The sequence below is a fragment of the Leptosomus discolor genome, chromosome 9 (assembly GCF_034619465.1).
Source record: "Leptosomus discolor isolate bLepDis1 chromosome 9, bLepDis1.hap2, whole genome shotgun sequence".
NCBI lineage: Eukaryota > Metazoa > Chordata > Aves > Leptosomiformes > Leptosomidae > Leptosomus > Leptosomus discolor.
In genome coordinates, this window is record NC_141399.1 from 39,615,402 (window position 1) to 39,625,116 (window position 9,715).

Here is a 9,715-nt window from a genome sequence, read left to right on the forward strand (position 1 = left end):
TTACAGCTGATATGTTCACATAGCTCCACATCTTGGCATTCTTGCTCAGTGCTGAAGAGCAGTTGACTACTGAAATAAATGTAATCTGAGAGTGAAATGCTATTTACTGCACATGAGCATGCCAAACTATAGCCTACTAAGGGTGACAATGAAATAAAGAAGTGTCAATGAGGTCATTAGACAATAAGGAAATATTTCAGGGACAGTATTGATTTGGCAAAAACGTAAAGATGTCCCTAAATCTAGTTTTTCTGATGTTTAGTATTTTTTTTTCCTTTTGGTGTAGAGGAACGTCCACCTGATCTTGAAGATCTCAAGCAGAAGGACATCAGGATTACTCGAGTATTGCCCTAGAAAATAAGATGTTTTGGTTTAGTATCAAAGTAGTACAATGTGGTCAACCCGTGATAAAGCTATTCATTTTGCAAAAGGTGGTCTTAATTTCTAGTTCTTTATGCTCATTCCATATCTCCTGTACAAAAAAGGTACAATGAAAGGCAAAACGGCTCGTGGCAACTGCTGAATAGTGAAGCCGGTCTTCTCTTGTTAATATAGCACCCCTGTGGATATAAAGATACCAGTTAAGTGCCCATCTCAGTTTAGAGGTCAGTCTTAGAATATTATCTGGATTAAGAAGAGGGTATTGTCATTCACTGGATTGGTAGCAAGTGGCAACCTTACTCTGTTTCAGTATTGGATGGCACCATAGCACAGTAGTGCTACTCTTACTGAGGAGAATATCTAATTCCTTACCAGGCTGCAAAGGATTTGGGAAATATGTTGTTGGGCAGTTGCTTTAAAGATATGCTTGGCAAAAATACAAGGTACTTGAGGAAACTGCGGTAGTGTTTTCTCTGGCATTGTTTCTTTCCACGGTATATTACTGCATCACAAAACTTTTTGATCTTTGGATGACCTGTCTCCCAAGGTAGGTGATTTCATAATGCAATTTCAAAACAAACAAACATGTGACAGTTTTCAGCAGCTGCATGCAAAATAACAGTGAGCACCTAAAAGAAGTCAATAGAAATCAGTATCACGCATAATAATGTAATCACTGGTCATTTTTTGGGGGGTCTATGAAGTCCATGCAGCAGAATTTCCAAGGGCTACAATTGGGAGGAATGGAGCTTTAATCATAAGGTGGAGAATAAATGTTATGAGTGATTCTTAGAAACTCTGTGTAATTTCAGGATTCTGCATTTAACAAATTTTTCTTAGTTTCATCAGTCCTAAAAAAAAGGCTTCACTTAAAATCCAAGTGAAATATCCATATGGACAAACTCATGAAATTGTTGGAGTACTTACTGATGGTCAGACATAACTATATGCAGGAGCTTTAAAGCCTAATATTGCAACCATTGCGAGTAGCATTGTATTACAGATTATGTGGTTATAAGTTTGTAAACAGAAGCATTATGACGTTTTTGGATGTGGAGCAGCAGAATGATGGAGACTGAAGAGGGCTCTGTTTGCCTTCCAAATCTGATGTGTATTTGCTGTTTCTTGATATTATTTTTATGAATGGTGAAGTATGTATACAGACACATCAACAAAGATAAAAACAGTTTCCTGCTACATGAATTTAGAGGCAGTCACAGCTGAAATGTGCGTGTGACAAACCACATAGATCATCATGGCTGATGGTGATTATGGAGAGCAAGCCGTGCTCTGGAGAAAGTTAGGTTTTCATATGGTGTTTCGTGATTTTGATTTGAAGGGTAATAAATTCCTTCTGTTTCCATGTCATTGACAGCACAACTGCTTTCAATGTCACATAACATTCTGACAAAGGGACGCATGCTGATAAAACAACTGTATTTAAGGGTAAGCAATCAATGCATCTGCAGTAATCGTATCTGGCAGCACCAGAACAAGATGAGCATAAGCAAAATATATGCACTGTAAGAGGAGGAGGTGAGATGAAGAAGACACAGCAAGGGTTATATTCCCTCTCGTGGGACAGTAGTCAAGAGTGTAGTGCATGGGTTTGGGCCCTGCCCCTTTTCCATGTAGCAGCTTCGTTGTAACGGTGCTCTAAAAAGCTGGAAGTTTTGCTTTTCATCTGGAGAAGACAAAAGCTCTGATTTTAAATTTTAATTTCTGTAGTAGCTTGACGGTTCATGGAATCAATAGCTGTCAAGCATGGATATTGCATAAATAACTGCTATCTGTGCCTAAAATGTCATAATAGCAATTTCTTTATTACTGAGGTCAAGATTATCACCTTAGGGTCAAATAACAGATATTCATTCACAGGCCTGTGTGTGATGCCAACTGCGCTGACATTGTCACATAAACATGGCTGTTTCGATCAGCTGATCATCTGCTTAGTTCCACTAGTAAATATTCAGATCCTTTTGATAATAATTTTTTGTTTGTTGGTTTTTGTACTCCTGAATCTTAGCGTACCACAGAACAATTCCAACATGGGGTTAGCCCAGATCTACCTGGAACATGTCTTTTCCCCAGTACCTAAGCTGCTGGTGTGTATCCTGTATATCAAGCTGCATGTTGTTAAGCCAAAGTCGATTTCCCTGTGTCCTTTCTGTCCCTTCGAAGAGCTCGATATAGACCCAGGTCAGCTAGAAGGCGGGGCAAGCATTTTTACACGGCTTCTAACAGTGCCTTTGTGGCTAGTGAAAGGGCTGGGTGCGGTTCCCGAGTCTGCAAAGCAGACCTTGCACTTTACAGGTCCAAGGGAGAGGAACACCTTCGGTACTAAAATCAGGGGCCACAAGATGGTGCTGCAGGAAAACATTTTTCCCTCTGTGGTTTTGATTTCTGGAGAAAATCTTTATTGATTTCTACCTTTTACAGTGTGGTTCATCAAGTCACAAAAAGGCAGATAGTGTACAATAGAGCAGTGGCCACTCAGTAAAAGACAACATAATACGGAGTATGATGACAAGGCTTTAGAAGACTTAGAAGATATACAAACCATTGCTTGTGGCTTTAGATCTGTTCTCTCTCCTATTGAACTGATACAGAGTGAAACAAAAGAGCTTTCAGTGGAACATCCCTCTTTATCTTCACAAAGATGAAATAAATACAGGGCTAAACAACCTGCCCCAATGCGCAATAGCTGTGTCCAAGAGTGCCTGCTGCTACCCTAGAGACAGGAGCTGTGACAGGGATTCAACAGTAGCACAACTCTTTCATCACATCACCTGGAGCCTGCACCATGTCTAATGGCAAAGGGGTTTTCTCACTTTCTGTTCCCTCTGAAACCTAACCCGCACCTTTAACCACGTTCTGTAAGATGAAGAGAAAGACTTGAGATTATTTTTGGAAAGCTTTAAAGTAATATGAAATTACTGCATTACGCTGCAGGCAATTGTGGCAATATCTGGTATTTTTCTCCATCTGACCTTTAGAAAGCTTTCAAAGACATGAGAATTGAACTTAAAAAATAAATACAATGGAATGAAACTCAAGCTTCTGAGAGTTATACTGAGAGAACAGAGTTGAACCGTAAAGATCAAAAATCTAAAGCCAAGCACAAATTTGTATTTAAGCAAAATCCATGTGACTGGGGAACTCATATTTTTGAAGGGTTGAGGTTCAGTTCTGAGGCCTATTTTACCCAGCTGAGATTCTTGCAATGCCAGGTAGTGCAGATATAGGAGGAGAAAATACTTCATTGCTCAACAAATATTTTCGTAGCTTATCTCCATGTAAGGGATGCAATTTTGAAATGTTATGGCTCTTCTGATCCTTTGCTGACCTAGGTTTGGATGTACAGCTAAAATGAAGTGCAAAGGTGCCCCTGAAAAAAGTGTTTCATGTTCTCCTGCAAGGTCCCAGTGGAGCGACTGGGTCTGTCCAACTCAGTTTTGCTTCTGATCTTTGTGCTCCAGAACTTTTTTGTTCTCACAAAACACTGGAAAAAATGAAAGATGTTTTCTGCCAGATGAAAGTGAAAAACTGTCCACAGCTGTACTATTCCAGCCTTCTAAGCTTCATTGTACTGCTTCCAAGCCCCTTCACAAAAGGCATGTTCCTTATGACACTGTTTCCTTGCAGAATCCACTATCCTACACATACCTCCCATCCAAGCGGATAAATCTTTGAGCGTGTGTGTGTGTGTTCTATCCTGTGTACAGGTAAGCAGAATAGAGCTTTACTCTGCAACAGCTGTTTCTCTGTAATATCAACCACCATCGCTATCCCGGTAGCTCTGAGGGTTGGTAGTGCCAGCTGACGTTCAGGCAATGTGGGAAGGCTGGTGGTAATTCTACAAAGAGCTGCCCTTTAAAAGGGAGCTTGGCCACAGATGTTACAGACCTGCTGCATCCTGTCTCCCTGATTTTCAAGTATGGGATTTTTCAGTCTGTTAGGCTAGAGCTGTCCAATATTCCACCTAGTGGAGATCATTGGCTGAGAAGTGAAATGATTAAAACAACTTTTCCTTTACAAAAGGAATTTTCTGATGCATCTACTTGGCTTGCCATTTAGCACTGCACTCTTGCCCGGCCTCCTGTTAGGGTTTGTACTGACTCTCCAAGCTTTTAGCATTTTCTCATTCAAGGTACTTGATCCAGCACTGACGTGCATGATCTAAATGTAGGATGGAGGAACTAAGCCAACAAAAAGGGTAGATAACATCCTGTGCTTAGGACTTACTGCACAGCTAGATCTGAGGAGATAAAACACAGGCATAAAATGCTCTTGCATACTTTTCCTAATAGGAAAGCCCTGCTTCAGTTAAATGCACCAGGTAGGTAGCAGCATTACTGAACAGCAATTTCTTCAGTTAAACATGTCCTTATGAATTGCAGTAGCTAAGCGTATGAGTTGTGGCTGGCTATGTGATGCATCTTTTCCCATCATCTTCAAGGAAGGGCAAGAAAAAGTTCATTCCCATTCCTAATATTGGGTGCATTGTTAGCTGATATTTCAAGTTATATTTCTCAGATACCAAACAGATGACTTTAAAGGATGATGGAGCTCAATTTGAAGGAGAGGAAGCTCCTGTGGTCTGTATGAACCACTATCAGAAGGAAGGAAACATAAGAGCCTGGGGAAAAACACTTATTGGGATGGTGTTGACCAGTTATGACACAGTAGGTGACCGAGATCTAGCTTTTGAATAGTGGATAAGCATGGAGAATTACTGTTATGGTCCTCCTCATTCGTAACAGTCCTAGAATGCTATAAAATGACTATGGTTAAACCGTGAAACATCTGGGGTTGGGGCACATAAACTAAAGACCAGGCTGTGCAAGCTGGAAAGGAAGAAAAGGAAGATCATGGGAAAAATGACCTTGTGAAAAATGACATGGAACATTTCACCAGAATGCAACAGAATCTTATTCCCATTTGGCTTTTGCAATTTATTTTGGTCAGTGTGGTTACATTTAAAAGTCTGTCACGGCAACTGCTACAAGCATTTATCTTATTTTTTTTATCAATAAGCTTGGGGTTTTTAAAGAAAAAAAAAAAAAGCACAACTACAATTAATCATAACTCATCAGCACAGCTAGCTAGAAAGCAAAAGGTTAACAGCAAATTTTGTTTTAGTGGTTAAAGATGCTACTATAGCAGCATTTGCTGAAATGGTTGTTTTACACATGCAGTGGCATCATCCAGTTTAAATCCTGCTGTGTTTCTTTGCCAACAACTGCTAGTGAACATTTGCCCACCTTCCCTGCTGCTGAGCAGTATCAGGATTAGATGCAGGGAGGCGAGCAGGCTTACAACTTCATCTGTTGGCACCACAGGAATGCAGGAGCAGAACAGCATGGCAATAGGGAAAACTTTCAAAATCATCAATTTTAAGGTCTTACCTCAAAATGGCTATTTCCTGGCTGGGGGGAAGGGTATCTTTCCCCAGATGTGCAAGGGAAAAGAAAAAGAAAAAAGCAGCAAGAAGAAAATATTTCTCAAATAAAGACATGATGGGCATTTATTTATTATCCAACCTAACAGGCAGGTGGATGTCTGCAAAACTGTACTGGGAAGTAGATTTTGACATGGGAGGAGTGCCTGTCAAGAATACATTGGTCTTATCTAGCTCTGTTGGGAATAAAAATTTAGGGAGCTTTAGTACATCTTGGACTTTTTCAAGATGATGGATAGCTTGCAGCAACAGGCATTTTCCTCCCCTCACCAAAGGAAGCCACTTTTCCCTCAGTACTTAGCAAAAGTCTCTTTGAATGACATGATTATAGAGAATCACATTCTGAGCTAAGAGACTGGTAGAGACAGACGGCTGGGTTTTCTGAGCATTTATATTAGCTTTTGCCTGCACTTAAGAACAGCTGAAATCTGCTTTCTGAACTCCATACATTTCTTGCCTGCAAAGTTATGTGCCTATATCTGGCCTGTTCAACCACTTATGGGGCAGAGGAGAGGGCATGTAATGGGCCAAAGTGCCAAAAGACAGGAAAAGGTGGCACCAATCTGTTCCTGTGCTGGAAGCTCTCACTATGCTGGTTAGATCCAAACTTGTTGCTACAATGGATGAGCTGGGCTGCACCCCCCTTCTCAGAGAGCTTTCTCAGCTGGCTGCCTGAGCAGGGGAGTAGGGATAGCAAGCAGATACTGCTTTTTAACTATAAATGTAGCATTAATGCTTCCTCATAGATTTATAAAGCAGCTGAGTACAGAGTTAAACTGGGAAATAATCTGTCTCTCATCCTATCTTTTCTCATTTTTTGTCCTCTGTAAACACATGGCAAGCATCTCCGTTATTAACTTTGAATTTGAGTCCCCTGTAATTTGCCTGATGATAGTAATGCCTGTTCTTTGTAGTTGCTGTAGTATTTCACCTTCCATGCTCGAACAGTGCTCAGCTATGTCACCAAATCATCAGTTTAAATTGTGCATTGTCAACTACAAAGTAACTGAGATTTTTTTCAGATTAAAATAGATTGTGACAAACCAGGCTGACAGCTCCAAAGCAGCTGTTATGGTCTACAGTAACAGTGGTGTGAATTAATGAGCTCTTGGCCACATATTTATGTAATAGACCTAATAGCTCTAAATGAGCTGTTATGATCTATCAGTTAAGTAGTATATACTGTTAAGAATGCAAGGAAAAACTCAAAGGAATTTTATCTACTGCAGCAATTTTCGTATTCTTATACTTGAACAAACTTTTTTTTCTTAGAACTGCTTTTCTATTTACTTAATGCCATTAATAAGAAGCATACAGCCAATACTGAGTGACATGCTTAGAATTTATGAAGTCTGCACAAAATGCTGTGGCAAGTTTAAAACATCATCTGTAGCTCATCTTGACAGGTTAGAGTTGTTACAGCACGAATATCATATTTATGCAATTATTTGGAACAGCAGCAAGAGGCATAACAAGTAACAGAATTTTCCTTGTTTTGTGGTTGTATCTTTACCATCCAGAGGATTGTTCATTTTACTGTGAACTCCACATGGGATGATGTTGAGGGCAGGATGTTCAGGTCCTGGTGCTAGTTTTACGAGCAGAATAGCTACTTTAACACTTACCTGCTCCAGCTGTTGCTGTTTCAGCACTACTTCTAGTTTTAGAGCTGGCCTGGAGCTGCCTGCAAGACCAGTCCTTTGGGTTTCCAAACTTTTTGATCACATGCCCTTATCTGTAAAATATTTTTGATCATGAACCCCTACTACTGTACTAATATATTAGGTATTAAACAATTTAAAAGGATTAGATAAAGGTGGAATAAACACTGGGTTTAATTCTTTTTCATTTTATTAATGATATGAAAAATATTTTCTTTCTTCCAGTGGATTGTCTTGTGTACCCCCTTGAGTGCATGTACCCCACTTAGGGGAGAGCACTGCTTTAGTGCAGTGCAAGGACAGACCTCACTCCCCCCTTCTTTAAGTATAATCGTCTGTGCTTTAATTCTTTCTCCGTTACTTGGTTCTCCACACATAGACATCCTAGTCATAGAGGAAACAATGACCAGGGAGACAGGTATATGACTTTTTCTTTCCCATTCACTCTTCACCTTGTTACAGATATAGTAACTTAATGACTACTATGAATAAGACGGCTAGATCATAGTTATTCTTAGTGCATCATGTGGTCAGACTGCTTTAGTAAGCCCCTATAATCTGTAATAAAGTTTGATTTTACTCATAATTACAGGGTAGGGAAGGTGTTCTCTAGTCCTGGCCTGAAGTTATTTTACAGTCAGCTGCAGAGTCTTGTCATTTGCTCCTCCACTTCTTTATTTTTAAGGAGGATTTGCTCGTGCTTCCCAGTGAATGGGAATGGCACTTGCCTGAACCAAGTAGCACACTGGAAGGCATCGTACATCCCTCCAACCAGTGCCTTTCACAACCACACCTAGCTGTTAATTGTCGTCTTCTGTGTGAATTAGATCATCTACACACATGATCACTGAATATTTGCCTCCTCCTAGCTGTCACCTTCCTGAGCTCAATGACTCCAGTTTAAATAAACATACTCAGGCACTTAAGACACCAGAGGTTTATGTCACAGACTAAAGTGAAGTAGAGCTTCCTCTATAGCCAAGGTTCCTAAAGTGGCAAAGCTGCTCAGACCTGTTTTACTTGTGTTTACTTCTGCTGAGCAAGGGGAGAGTTCTGCCAATCTGTCTGAATTTAGCCTCAGAGGAAAGAATAATTATTTCTTGATTCATTCAGACAACCAGCTGAAAAGGGTTTTTCCTACTTTCAGATTTGATTGTCTCCTTACAAATGCTGTGGACCTGTTGACAGCAGCGTAGGCAAACCTACTATTAACACATTTCTCTGGGTTTGTGATAGCTTCCTCCTTCTATCCCAGTCATGGCTTGATAGATTGGAAGAGTACAGTTTGAAACAGAATGATGCTTTGGAGGAAAAGAAATCACATGCCAGCTCCAGAAAAGGCCGGTATTGAATTAAGGCTTTATGGAATTTTGTGAAATTTCTGGATATTATGTGTAGTCTTAGGTTACCTATATATGTTTCCATTTTGCATTCTGTTTGAATATAACAGACTTTAGTATGTAATCCTTGGTACCTTGTCTTTGAAGGCATGTTGATTATGTGAAAGTGTTCTTGAAAGAGGAAGTTTTAAGGAATGTATCAGTTTCCTGCATGGAAAACAGCAGCCATTTACCATTTAGTGGCTGATCCAGGTGAAGATGATAAACCTGATGATTGAGCCACTGCACCTGAGTGAAAAGAAGGTAAAGAACCAGATAGGAGAGCAGAAACAGTATGGGTTGTGCAGAGCTGGTAAGGAAGAGAAGTAATATAAAGTGATGGTCAAGGTAAGGGGAACAAAAGAAATTGATCTAGGAAGTTGATATCAATGTGTTCTTCTGTATCTCCTAAAGTTTGAAACGTATGTTTAGGATCGATAGGAAAGGATATAGCATAGCTGATCAAGAGGGAAGAGAATAGGGCTGTTTCTTCTGTTCAGTGATTAGACTGTGAGAAGAAGGAGAATAAAATGGGCGAGCTTGTATTGTCTGTCTTAGCCATGTGGTTCCCTATAGTCTCTTTATTCTTTGTGGTGTAGCTTGTTACTTGCTTTGTCCCCTTCACCATTTCACAAAGAGGAATTGCAGCTTGGTTAGTATTAGCTGGTTTATGTGGCTGACCTACTTGACAGGGCAAGTAATGGTGGGAAGAGTGAGAGAAGCCTTCCTTGCCAGAGGATGTGGCCAGGAAAGAGGTGTACCAGGAAATACAGAGGATGGACTGTTGTGGTGGTGGTTCGTGTGTGGGCTAGATCTCTGGGAGAAGAGATCTC